The sequence below is a fragment of the Benincasa hispida genome, chromosome 11 (assembly GCF_027475165.1).
Source record: "Benincasa hispida cultivar pf3 chromosome 11, pf3_genome.v1.1, whole genome shotgun sequence".
Taxonomy (NCBI): domain Eukaryota; kingdom Viridiplantae; phylum Streptophyta; class Magnoliopsida; order Cucurbitales; family Cucurbitaceae; genus Benincasa; species Benincasa hispida.
Genome location: NC_143488.1, coordinates 66,746,590 through 66,755,899, shown reverse-complemented (window position 1 = coordinate 66,755,899; position 9,310 = coordinate 66,746,590). Strand labels below are relative to the sequence as shown.

Below are 9,310 nucleotides of genomic sequence, written 5' to 3'. Positions count from 1 at the left end.
AGCTTATCCTTGCCTTATGACAACCATAGCATCCCATATATGCCAATCATATTGTACATTTTGGAGAAGGTAGAAGTTTCAGATTTCTTGAAAATTACATTTATAAATATAATTAGTGTAGGCATATTTGTATATATAACAAATGTTTGATCACATAAAGCATAAATACTTTCAAATAAAGAGTCTCGACTCAATATGATTGCGCTAATGTATTACATCATTCATATTGGTAACTGAAGTTATCGAACGATTATGTTAGGATGTAAACATAAAGTATCATATTATTTGTTAGTATAAAAATCCACATCATGTTGGGTTTTGTGTCCTAAAACTCGTGGTTTGTAAACAATAAACTTATTCTGTAATTCAATAAAGTTGTTATTGAAGTTTGATTCAATAAAGTTCTATTGAATATATGGATTGCTTATTTCATTTTAGAAGGAAATCCGATAAAATAAAAGATCCATGACTATTACATGAGTACTTGAACTTTATATGGAGACATAAGAGTGGATCAAGTTCGAGTAAATAGTCTAAATGATTTATAGTATATGAATAAGGTTGGGTGTCTTATTCTGGTAACACTATCGGATGCGGCTCACTCTGTAGTTGTTACAAGAAGTTGTAAAGCACTACAGACTAAGTGATCCTAATTTGTACATGTGATGACATGGGGAGTGGGGGTGGCCTATGCAATGAGTTTGCACAATATCGGACCACGAAATAAGTCACTCTTACTTTATAACGTTGTTTACCGTTTAAAACTGGCTATTTAAAAACGATGACCTAGGTAACTTGACTTTAATTCTGAGCTAACTATGAACTCTTGTTAATTCGAGATTATCCTTAGATTTGTATAAGTGAGGGTTGGCTCAATAGCGCCAACTCAATAAGCCTCCCATTTCAGGGGTAAGATCGGGTAGATAGTTGGAGATATACAGTGCAAGATGGAATTCGTTCCTACCCGCTTTTAGGGATAGTAGAGAGGTTGTTCCCTTAAGTGCTAACTCCAAGTCTTGAACAAGGGGCCTTACCCTCTCATTGGCCCGAGAGGGACTCGGTTTGATGATCGGATCACAAATCAATTGTTGAGGATCAGTGAGACTTAAGGAACAAAAGGTAATCTCGGGGGTAAAACAACCTTTTGACCAAACCATTATTACAAACAACTTGTGCTAATCATAATTATATTGAGTGGACACAATATATCTATAGAGGAGTGCAACTATGGGCTTTAGTGGAGTGACCCAATAGTTAACGAATAGGGGTTAATTTGGTGTAAAGAGTTTAGCTGATTAATCTCGGATCGTTGGAGCCCATGATCTGTAGGTCTACTAGGTTCCTTTACTACTCACAAACAGATTAGCCTTAGAGTAGCATGATAAGTTGATTTGAAACGTTCAAATTAGAGTTAAAGGAATTAGTAATTATATGTGATATAATTACATGTTTAATTTTGGAATTAAACGAAATTGGAGAATCGATTAATATTTAAATATGATTTAAATATTAAATTCATGAAGGTGAAAGTGTGTTAAATTAATTTAACATTGGATATTAAATTAATTAGAATTAATTAATTAATTAATTATATTAGAAAAATTAATTTTGAATTAATTTTTGTAAAATTAATAAAATTTCAATTTTAATTATTAGAATTAAAGTTGAAAAAAATAAAAGGAATTAAAAATTTGGAAATTCCAAAAAGAGTTGGATTTTTCCACTCACTTCTTCAAGCACCTTACTCATACCTCATTACTTTTCACTCAAATTTCTCAAGTATGAGCTGTGATTCATGCAGAAAATTTAATTCCATGATAATCATATAATATAAAGTTGGAATTTTGAGAAATTGAAGGTTGAAGAAAACCGTTTTTCATAGTAAAACCAGAAAACCTTTCTTCTCCATCTTCTCTAATTCAAGCTTGTTTTGAGTCCCACGACTCAATCTAAGGCACCAAGAGAATAGTAGGGAAGAGCTTGTGGTGGTTCACATCCAAAGAAAGAGAGCATTGCAGCTGGAGTTTGTGATTCAAAGGTACTTCAAAGATTAGTATTGAAACTCTGTTTTTAGTTTATGAGCATGTTAAGTTTGAAGCTAAAATTAATGAATTAGAATGCTTAATGATCTTGTTTTGCTTCCGCTGCTTGCTTCCTAAATCCAACACATCATATATATAAGTAGAGTAGACCATAACTTTTTGATGATTGAGAGGTAGAGAATATGATGATACATTTGGAGTGTAACAAAAGCAAAAGTCATGTGAGCTTAATCCAAAATAGATATATACTATGAAAAACATGAAGACATGCTGGTTACCTTGACCTAATCCAAAAGTAACTCTCCCTATTAATACAAATCCTTTAAAGAAAAAAAGTTACTCGTATTCTTTGAATAGTTTCATTATATCACTCTTGTCTTTTCATAAATATTTCAAAACCACATTTAAAGTTAAGTCTGTTAAAACTAATTTTGTCTTTTCATAAATGTTTCAAAACTATATTTAAAGTTAAAGTTGTTAAAACTAATTTTTTTGACGGGGGCTTTATATAATTTAGGAAAAATAAATGTAATGAGTAGGGTTTGACCTAGGTCTAGAGGGGGTTAAAAGACATACTTAACACTAGGCTAGCTAGTAATTTAGATATTAAGCTAGTTTTGTGTATATATATAAAGAGTATAAAGTTGAGGAGGGTCGGGAGAGGGGAGGACTCGAGCCCTTCTGGACCCATACTAAATCCGTCCATGAGGGTGATGGTGAGTTGATATGGAAATGACAACTATCTCTCATAGTACATAAACTTTTAGTAAAGCCATGAAGTTATATGCCTAAAGTAGACAATGTCATACCATAATGGAGGTATTTAGAGATTCGTTGTTTCTCACGTAGCGGTCGTTGCAGTGTCCTAGAATAGTATAGTTGGCGATGTTCAAGTTTCAATTTCTGTTTCACTATAGTTTTCAAATTTTTCGTCCAACATTCTAACAAGATTTCTACTGTGAAAGCAATTCTAAAATTTTATGAAAAGTAAGAAACTATATTGCAATTTTTGAAGGAGTAGATAATATTTTTTTCACTATAACAAGAATATGATGATGTTTATTGTTGTGTCAATTAATACAAAAAAAAGACCCTTGTTTTAACTTTAGACTAGAGACAAAGGAAGTGAGACCCACATTTGAATCCGAAGAGAGCAACCAAAGCAGAAAATAGAAGAAATTGCATTGAGAGTAGTAAGCAAAATACACACAAGAAAACAGATAAAACTTGAGTTGGCTCAATCTGATTGAACAAACCTGTCTCTTTCTATACCAATCAAACTCAAGCATTACGGATTGCCCTTTTGACAAACAATAATGCAATATATATAGAGTCATAGAGAGAGATATATAAAATGAAAAAGGAAGAAGAAGAAGAAGAAAAAACCCAACAAATATGATGGCACAAGCCTCCATTATATTAGAAATGATGGTGCATAAAATAAATGGGTCCAAAAGTAGGGATATGATCTTTTAACATTATATATTAATTGGAGTGAGAAAGAGATTTTTATATAGTAAAGTTTTGAATGTTTCCAAACCAAGAAATATGATGAGGCATTGCCTCAATCTCTTTCTTTTTCTTCTTTTGGTATCTTTTGCCATTTTCAAACTATTTCAATATTGTTTGGTTTTTGAGCTTTAGAATATGAGAAAGATGCTAACTTCCAATAGATATATAAATAAGGCCTCTTTTGTCAGTTTCCACTTCCCAAACATTCTTGTGCCTCACCCATGTGGGGATGTGGAAGTTTAGCTAACCCTTTTATCCTTTTTATCATTTTTGTTCAAACCTCCCTCTTTTGCTTTCAATTCTTATTCCAAATATCTTTCCCCTTATAACTTCCAAGTTCTAACTCTACCTCTCAAATCTTATTCCAAATAGTTTTAAAAAATCACTCTTTTGAGTTACTTATATAATACTATCACATTTTTATCAAAAATATTTTAAATGGGTAGCTGCCTAATAGATTTTTCTTTCCTTTTTCTTTTTTAAACAACGAACACTTTTCCCTGTTTCAAAAGTCATCCTAAACCATCACCCTTATAGTATAAATATGAATATACGTATTACATAGATTGAACTTTAAATTCTATTTTGATATCATTAAACAATCATTGAAGTAAAAAACAAAATAAGATATATAAATTTTCTCATGTGTGCAAAATTTCTTTACCATCTATTAGAAAAAATAATAATCTAGTTGGACAGTGTGTACAACTAATCTCATGCATCTAATCTATACCAAAATAATAATAATAATAAAAATACAAATCGTCATTAAAAACATTATTTACCACGTGACAAATTTTTATTGGAGAGCTATTTGGGCTATAGATAAAGAATATATATTTAACATGTAAAGAACATAAATTCACAAGTTAGTACTATAGAAGCCCATATACTAGCAAACCAAAATATCTTTGTAAGAGTTAGATATAAAAGTTCAAACTTTACATTTCATTTTTCAAAAATTGGAAAGAAATGAAGGGCATGATGGTCTAAGTATGGAACAAAAGTTTTTAATGATTAACAAAAACTTTACTTATTAAAAATGCAATTATTGCATTTTATGAAATGGGAACCATAGCCGTGGTTAAGGGTTTACATTGCATTTTATGAAAGAGAGGACAGAAATTGAAATAATAATTTAGGGATGACAGAAAAGGGCCCATAGCCATGGATAAGGGTTTTTAATCAGCATAAAATCTCTACCTCTAGAGAATGTATGAAGATCAGCCATGTGCCTGAAAAGCCAGAAATCTTTCTGTGAGTGACAGAAGAAAAATTGCTCTGCCAAAATGAGAAAGACCATAGAATTTGAAAGAAGCTAAGGGCTTTTTTGAGTGGTGGGCTTTGGAGATGGGAGGGACATTATAGCCCATTATTATATGATAAGTCTTGTCCAATGTTTGAGTTCGAGTTGTTACATCTTAACTAAACACATACATGATACGGGATTTTGCTTTCATCTTTTGTCATTTTTTAATAATTGAACTTACATGCCATTTTTTATTTTTTATTTTTTTTTTTGAGATTGATTCTTACCGATCAGAATGTTCAATGATTTGTTGATAAAGATAATATTTTATAAGAAAAGAGAAACATGATATGTTTCAAGAAATAATAATTGTTGCAAAGATGAGCAAGCGCGATCTTGTGAGATACACAAGATTATTAAGACATCTACCATGTAGCACGAATAGAAGAGACGCGAGAGAGGCAAGAGAAGCTAGAGAAATAAAATTGGAAATAAAAGGCCTTGGATCGACAAATAATAGTAAAGGCCTCCGCAGCTTGGATCAATACAAATTAATTTTATTAGTTTTGTTGTATTTCAACTCTCGTACTAGTGGTGTGTATGGTATAGTTTTAGCCAAAACCCTTATCTAAGTTGAACCCTTCGGTTTTGAAAATTAATGAACTAAAGAAATTGAAGGCTTCTTCATTTTTGGTTAACATTATCGAACTAGCTCCCCACACACACATACACAAAATCGAGAAAACCAAAAGGAAACTTAGAGAAGAGAGAGTTTAAAAAAGAGAACATTGATTAATTTTATATTACTTGTACAATAATTCATTAACCTAAGATTTAAGATTATCTGATGTAACTTAAACATGTATGTGAAAACATATAAGTGAATCATGTTTAAGTGATAACCTAAATGATCTGTAGTATATGGATAAAATTGGTTGTGTTATCCTACTAACACTACTGATACCGTCCATTTTGTAGTTGTTACAATTGTTATAAAGTACTACAAATGATATGATCATGATCATTCTTGTGGAGACATATGAGCGGAGGTATCTTATATAAAAGAGTTTGTATAAAGACCGGACCACGAAATGTTAAGTCTCTCTTTATAACATCGTTGCTAGAAGAGACTTACATTTCACTAGAATGGCCATAGGTGACTTGACTTTAATCTTGAATGAGCTGTGAACTCTTGCCTATGAAAGCGATCCTTTGATTTGTATGGGTGAGAGTAGCCAGATTCGCCGACTCAATAAGTCTACCATTTTTGGGCTTCGTCTGATTGGGAAGCTGGGAACACATCTACACAAGAAGAAATTTACTCATTCCCTATAGTTAGGGTAAAAGATAAATTGCTCTTTTAAGGGCTGATTTTGAGGTTTGAACAATGAGGTGTCTCACCCTCTCATGGCCCAAGAGAGGGTTCAGTCATAGTTGGACTATGACTAATTATCTATTAGAAGGATCAATGGTACTTGAGAAGTTAGATGTAACTACAAGGGTAAAACGGTAATTTGACTCAGTTGTACTTGCAAGTAATTTGTGAAGGGTCCAACACAGTGTTCATTGGTTATATCCAATGGACACGTAAATATATTTATAGTGCGACGAGTTCAGCTGGCGATCTTTAGTGGAGTTACCGATAGTTAATGAATGTTGGTTAATTTGATTAGAAGAGTTTAAAAAATTAACCTTGTATCATTGGAGCTTCAATCTATAGGTCCATAACGTTCCCTTGTAGCTTAATGAAGACTGATGCAAACCAAATTTATTTTAGTGTAATTTGAATTGGTCAAATTAATTAAAGGAAATTAACTGTATAAGATACAGTTAAAATATATATTGATACATTATATAATATAATGTCTGTTGATACATTTTTATGAGAGAAATAAATATTTGAGTATAATTCAAATATTAATTATATGAATATGATTAATATAAAAACTATATGTTAAAATTTAGTGTGAATATGATTCATATTAAATTTATATAGTTTTATGAGAGAAATAAATATTGTAATATGATTTTAATATTAATTATATAAATATGATTCATATAAAATCTACATCATATTAAATTTATATAGTCTTATGAGAGGAATAAATATTTGAATATGATTCAAATATTAAATTATATGAATGTGATTTATATAAAATGTATAGGTTATATTATATTTGACATAATATAAACTTTAGGTGATGTGATATAACATTTAGTTTATATTTATATATAGTAAGTTAGTTGATATATATATAACTCCCTCGCCCTTCAAATCTCTCACTTTTAGGTAAAGAAAGGAGAGAGAAAAGAGGTTTTCTGATCATAACCTCCTTCATCCCTCTCATTCTCTCTGTTTTTTCTGCAAAAGTTTTTCTTAAGAAAATCTCTCATACTCTTCTCTAAGTCGAGATTGAGTGCAAGCCCACACCTCTACACGATTCTCGTCCCTGAAAATAATGGGAAGACCCCATGGTGGTGTCCGGTTGTGGTGTTCGTGGGATTGGGAGAAGACGACGTGAATTGGAGAGGAATGCGAAGAATTTGTCTTCAAGGGTATGTGATATCCTAACCCTTCTTCTTCTTGTACATTAGAAAGCATGTTTAACTAGTTATGTTTATCCTAGGTTTATGTCCTCTAATTATTGTTCTGTAAAATTAAATTGGGACACAATTTCTTCCACTGCAGAGAATTTCAATCCCTTCAGCACGACCCCCTTACGTCGGTTTGGTTTATGGATATATATAAAGTAAGTATTTATTGAATATATTTGTTTATATATTGTATGCCCTTATAATTTATAAAGATGTCGCTTGGCTTCGTGGTTGTATAGTCCTTTTGTGTCTTGAGTTCAAGCGCAATAAAATTAGTTGTTTTTTCTTTTTTCTTTTTATATTTATATACCTGTTTTTAATTCTTAAAGTTTCAAAAATATATATATATATATATATATATATATATATATATATATATATATATATATATCCATTTTTAATTTTTTTATCACGTATGTGTACATATTTATTTAAAAATATTTTTTAGTGGTAACTATTTGGTCATGGGTATTTAATTTTTGAAATTAAGGCATCCAAACACTATTTTTACACATAAATTTTTTGTTTTTTGTTATTTTAAATTTACTTTACCATTATTTTAAATTATATTTAAGTTAGTACAAGTTCATCCTTAGTTTTTAAAATTATGGTTAATAAATATTTAACCTTTCAATTTTAACTCTAATAAATCTCTTAAAAATGGTACCAAAAAATCCTTTAAAAATATCTAACAAATATATAAACTTTCAATTTGGTATCTAAAAACCTCATAAAATAATAAAAAAAGCTTAGTATATATATTTGTTTCTAATTAAAGCTCAAAATTTCAATTTTATAGCCAATAGTTACATCATTTTTTTTAAAAAAAATGTCTGATACTATATATATATAAGACATACAATCGAGATTTCAATGATCTAATTTATATTTTTTAAAGTTCAAGAACTATATATGACACAAATTTAAAAGTTAATTGACTAAAATTTCAAACTTTTGTAAAGTTATGCCCTTAACATGAAATTTTGGATTTGTCATTATATGACTTGAATATTATATCGATAAATCTAAAATTAAATTTATATGTATTTGTGCCCTTTAGATGAAATCTTGGATATACCATTGAACAACGAGAAGTGAACAACAGTGACAACGACGACTTTGACGATAAGGGGGAATAGATGGCGAGGGTGAGAGAGAGGATGCGATAGATGTGGATCGTGAAAGAATGAGAGAAAGAGGAAGAATATTAAATTTGAGAAGAAAGAAGATGGAAAGACTGAAATTGATATCACTCAAAAATTTTAAAATAAAACGCTGTTATTTTAAATAACCACAACCTGTTGTCTTATTAGACCAAGTAGCATACATTTGGGACCTCGTTTCTATCGAGGGAGAGAGCAAAGAAATTCAAAACTATGAATTGTTGTGAACTTGAGGAGCACATTAGGAATAAGGATATCAATAAAATATAATATTAAAAAAATATAATATAATAATAAATTAAATTAATATTAAAATAAAATAAATATAATATATAAATAAACAAAATATAAAATAAGAAATTTCTCTAAATTCTCCACGTTATCAAATTTTCATGGAATATTGGAATTTGCCCAATGTGTCTATGTCTTCCAAACCATACAAAATGCCACTATTTATAGGCAATTTGGCAAGTAGGAGGTGGATGACATGTACACTAATAATGTGTAATGTTGAGACACATGGACAACACTTTGGGAAATAGGGGCATGACACATGGCCAAAGGACACTAAGCATGAGCATCTAATTGTCATCTATTATCATAATATTTATAGTATTCCCCTTTAGATGCCATTATATATATGAAATATGTCTCGTTAAAACCTTACTAGAAAAAAACTCAATGGGAAAAAAATCCTAGTGAAGGAAAAGGAGTACATATTTCATATAATTTATGCTCCTAAAAAGTAT

General features: G+C 30.2%; 1 long non-coding RNA gene across 1 annotated transcript; it reads left to right on the top strand.

The window, feature by feature from the left end:
* The first annotated feature begins 7,104 nt into the window (after positions 1–7,104).
* On the top strand, positions 7,105–8,795 carry LOC120089868 (uncharacterized). Its single transcript, XR_005485341.2, has 3 exons — positions 7,105–7,359; positions 7,493–7,553; positions 8,459–8,795. It is a non-coding gene; the product is annotated as an uncharacterized LOC120089868 (long non-coding RNA).
* The last annotated feature ends 515 nt before the right edge of the window (positions 8,796–9,310 follow it).